The sequence below is a fragment of the Tupaia chinensis genome, unplaced genomic scaffold (genome assembly GCF_000334495.1).
Source record: "Tupaia chinensis unplaced genomic scaffold, TupChi_1.0 Scaffold000671_2, whole genome shotgun sequence".
Lineage (NCBI taxonomy): Eukaryota > Metazoa > Chordata > Mammalia > Scandentia > Tupaiidae > Tupaia > Tupaia belangeri.
In genome coordinates this window covers 1,113,031-1,118,030 of record NW_006160194.1, presented here as the reverse complement: position 1 = coordinate 1,118,030, position 5,000 = coordinate 1,113,031, and positions in this window count along the sequence as shown.

Genomic DNA, 5,000 nt, shown 5'->3' with positions numbered 1-5,000 from the left:
TGGTGAGGACAGGATCACATAGGCAGGAACATGGGACGGAATCCCTTGGGTCTAAGTAGCAAAGGAAGCTGGTTATTTAAGGTGCAGGAGGGGCTGGGAGGTGGCTTGGTGGTTAAGGTGGGGGCTCCCACATAACCGACTCTGTGGTTCAAGTCCCAGACCAGAGACAAAAATCACACCAGGCGTGTGTGCATGCTCATCGAAGATCCCGAGAGGAGAAGAGAAGGGACTGCGCGTGACCGTCCCCGGGAGCGCCCTCTCCCCCTTCCACATGGCAGAGATCTAACGGTGCGGGAGTCTGGGCACTGAGGCCAGATGCCTCCCCTAGGCAGCAGTTGCCTTCTGGGCTACACTCAGTGGCCCTCTGCTCCCGGTGCCCAACGTCCTCGGGGACCCAGGTTCCATCCTCGTCACTGCTGACCCTGTCACATGAAGGTGTCCCAGGACCTGAAGGTTGTGGGGCTGACCTTTGGGGGGCTATGTGGACCTGGAGAAGGGTGTACAGGTAAGAGACAGCCAGTGCCAAGACAGGTTGTGCCAGCCGGCAATCAGTCAAGAGCCTGCAGCGCCAGGTCCCGGGTGGCCTTTCAGCTGTGGGGGTCACCAGGGAAGGGGACGTCCCTCCCAGGCCAGCGGCTCCCAAAACAGCACCAGTGGCAGGCTTTCTTCTGGGAATGGGTGCTCCAGGGGAGGCCCCCAGCCCCAGCCCACAGCAGCCCTTCCAGTCCTGTCCTGGTGGCCTGGGCCACAGACATCCCTGTGGACCCTGGCCTGCACCAGTGCAGGCGTGAGAGGGTGTCCCAGGGGTACCTCTAGGTGGCAGTGCCAGAGGCCTAGCCCTTCCAGGGCTCAAGACCAGGGCCAGGGCTCTTCTCTGGTCCCAGCTCCATCTGTCTGAGCCCCACTGCATGTGGGACTGCAGAGCCCAGCAGCAGCCCTGGCTAGGCCGGGTGGAGAGGGAGACCCTCAGAAACCCCAGCTGTCCCCTGCGCTCTGCACAGCCCTGCCAGCCTGGCAGCCCACAGCCGGGCTGAGGGGATCCTGACCTCCGAGGGCCGCAAACGCGCTCCTGCCGCCAGGTGGCGCCAGATGCCAGCTTATGCGAAGCCTGGGACACGAAGTGGTTTGGGGCCAGCCAGTCACACAGCTGTGGTTCTTGGGCCCCTGCTGGGTGCCCTGCTGTGGACAGGTGGCTGCAGCACCGCCCCAGCCTGGCAGCCCACAGCCGGGCTGAGGGGATCCTGACCTCCGAGGGCCGCAAACGCGCTCCTGCCGCCAGGTGGCGCCAGATGCCAGCTTATGCGAAGCCTGGGACACGAAGTGGTTTGGGGCCAGCCAGTCACACAGCTGTGGTTCTTGGGCCCCTGCTGGGTGCCCTGCTGTGGACAGGTGGCTGCAGCACCGCCTAGTCGTGGCCTGTGCACCAGCAGGGCAGGGCCTGCGCTCATCCTCCCAGACCAAATGCTATTCCTGCAGGGGCCCCAGACCCTGTGGGGGCTAGGAGCTGTTCTACTTTTTTTTTTTTTGGAGAGATTTTTGCTAGAGGGCACATGTGCTTGCCAGAAAGACAGAAAGTGAGAAATCACCCTCCTGGGAAACAGCCATGCCACAACCCCTTCTCCTCCATTCTCCTCTCGGGATCTTGGGCACGCACGCACACGCGCCCGCATGAATTGAAACCACCAGGTCCAGGCCTCAAACCGTGGTTGACCGTATGAGTCCAGCCACACAGCCATTATGCCAACCGCTGGTCCCGGGAGCTGCTCTACTTATTTATTTATTTTCTTGGAGAGGTTTCTGCTATAGGGCGCGTACGCTCGCCAGACAGACAGAGACAGAGAGACAGAAAGCAAGAAATCACCCCCCAGGGGAGATGGCCATGCCGTAGTCCCTTCTCTTCCATGCTCCTCTCGGGATCTTGGGCACGCACGCACACGCGCCCGGCGTGAGTTTTAAACTACCGGGTCCGGGACGCGAACTGCGGTCGACTACGTGTGAGTCCAGCGACGTGGCCTTTACGCTAACCGCTGGTCCCGGGAGCTGCTCTACTTTGGACAGGCACTCTGGAGCTGGGCAGTCCTACCCTGTCCTGTGTCCCTGGGCCTCCCCAAAGCTCTGGTCCATGTTGGGTACTCCAGTGCAGGTGCCAGAGAGAAGTCCAGGGACACAGGAAGATCTGAAGTCCCTGGGCCTAGGATAGGGTCTGGCCAGGTCAGGAAAGGCTGCCCGCATGCAGGGGAAGGAGGTTGTCCTTGCCCCGTTGGGTGCTCCCCAGAAGTGTGCTGGTCCCCAGGACCCCACTGCATAGTGGGGCTGGCTGCGGCCAAGACTTCTCAGACGACGGTGCACAGCGGGGTCCTGGCCGCCGTGCCAGCACAGCCCTGCAGGCTGGCTCCACGCTGTCTTGGGAAGCCAGGTGGGCAGGGTGTGGGGACAGTGGCACACTGGCAGCCTCACTCACTTGCCTGGGGCCTGCCATGGGGATGCCATCCCTGCTCTCTGACCTAGCCCTGTGGCAGCAGCCTCTGCCCCAGCGGTGGTGACCCTACAGCCATCGGAGCCAGCCAGGGCTCAGTGGCTTCCGACCGCGGTCACGCTGCCCCTGCCTTGGAACACAGCCTGTCCAAGTCAGTGCAGCGCCTCCCGGTGTCCTGCCAAGGAAGTCTTGGGGGCCTCTCAGCACCCACCCCCCTTTTGAACATCCAGTCTGTCACAGCTGACCCCCTGTCCATCCTGTCCTGCCCCTGGGCCAGCACCTATACACTCCCAGCCTGCCAGCCCATTCCCAGGGGAGGCCGAGGCAGGTCAGGGGGCCCACTGTGGTCTTCAGAGAGGCCCCAGGGTTTGCCCCCCAGGGATGCCAGCCCACCTGCTACACGGAAGCCACCTCACTGGGGTCCAGGGGCCACCTCCCTCCCTTCATGTCAGCTGACAACATGGCTGGGCGACCCAGGACCTGCATGCCTCGATTCCTGGCTGCTCTCCCAGCCCGAGAGACTGTGCCCAGGCCCAGGCCCCATCTCCAGGCCACTGCCCTGCCTGCAAATGGGAGCTGGGACCTGCCCTGTGGCGGGTCTTGAGGCTCAAAAGCAGTAACTCGTCCAGGGGCAGGTGTGCACGGCCATGGTATGGGTGGGTGCCCACACGCGTCCCCCAGCCTCGGCAGGCCCCGGCCCGGGCAGTGGCCCTCTCGGGTAGCAGTACCCGAGCCTTCAGCTCCTTCCGTCCTTCCTAAGGGTGGCAAGGGGGTGATGAGCGGTGGGGAGCCTCTGGCCCAGGCCTCGAGGCCAGCTAAGGGGTCTGGGCTTGTCCTACACCTCCCTGTCCTGCAGGAGGAATGTGAGGCCCTCCAGAACCTGAGCCCAGAACTCACAGCTTCCCGGGGCACCGGCCTACAACTGTGAGTGCATGCATGTGTGCATGTGTGGCTTGTGTGCACACGCATGTGAGTGAGTGTGTACAGTGGGGGACGTATACTCAGGCCCAGCCGCCTGTGCTCAGCCAAGGGCCAGGGTAGAGGAGGGCTCTGGGCCTGGCGCCCTCCGGCCAGCAGGGCGGGACTGGGAGGTGGCGGCGTCTTGCAGCGTCCTGGGAATGGGCCCAGAAGGCAGGCTGTGCGGGCAGGCAGCGGCGCCATGGCAACGCTGCACACAGCGCTGGCCTACTTACGCCACCCCCGCTGCCCTGCTCTGCCGCGGAGGGGAGAGGGCCAGGGCCTTTGGGGTGTTGGTGAGGGGCTGCGACCTCTTCCAGTCTCCCACCATAAATGGGGCGCTGGGTAGGATGTGGGGAGGCCCACCACCCAACAGATGCCCTGACCCCTGGGGCTGTGGACCCAGCAGCTAAGAAGGGGCTGGGGCAGCTTCCAGCCCATCTTGGGACATCCCCTCGGCCTTCTGTCATCAGAGTGGCTGGGACACCCAGATGTGTGGAGAGACCTCCTCACCCTGGCCACGGATCCTGGTGACCCCACCCACCCCAGACCTAGCCTGACTCTCAGGGCCACTGCCTCCTCCTGCAGGAAGCCCACCTGGCCTGGCTCAGGCATGCTCAGATTTGCAGGAGCAGGACCAGTGCAAGTGTCCAGGGAGGCCGAGGAGCTGGGCCCTGAGGGCCAGGGCTGGTGGGCCTTGCACTAGACACTGGCTGGAAGAGCTGAGCAGAGGAGCTCTGAAGGGCCCTCAAACCCCACCCCTGTCTGTGCCTTCCACACGGCTTGCCACCGAGGGGCAGGGCGCTGCAGCCCTCTCAGGCTGGGAGACTGCTTTGTGGAGCTCTGGGCCCTGGGACAGAAAGCCTCTTTGGCCCCACGCTGGGGGAGGGAGTGTCACTGACACCCACATTGAAAACCAAATATTTTCCTGACCTCTCCCAGGGAGAGCCTGCTGTGTGGCCTCAGGCCTGGAGCCGCTGTGCTAGGCCAGGAGGGGGGCTTACTGGGGTGACAGGGTCTGGGGACCTGTGGGTCCACCTTCCAGCCTGGACTCCCCAGCCCCTGGCCCACCACAACTCTTCACTCACCAAATGTGGCCATTGCCCCACAGGCCCGCCTGGGAGTGCCCAGCAGCCGTCTGCAGGATGAGGGCCACGGGGCGAATGAGGGAATGGGGGGGGCGGCTCTGCGCCCACACGTGGTCAGGCATATTCAAGTGTGCACAGCCCCCCCAGGCGCCAGCTGCAGTAACCCCTCCCCCACCCGGTCCTCTAATTTATGTCATGAGGGGGCTGGCCACTTTCTGGTCCCCCGCCTGGCAACGGCTTTGTCCCCAGGCGGATTCCCAACGGCCGCCTTGGGAAAGAAAGGGCCCTTCTCTGGCTGGCGGTGAGGTCACCAGGGGGGGCTGGCACGCACAAAGGCCGTGCCCCCCCGCCCCGCCTGCTGGCAGCTGCCTCTTTGTCCCAAGCTCCTGGCCTAGGAGAGACCCCGAGGGGCCCCAGCTTAGCCTTGGCAGGGCCAGGGCTTCCTCCCCAGGAAGCGGGCGGAGCGGGGGAGGGGCGGG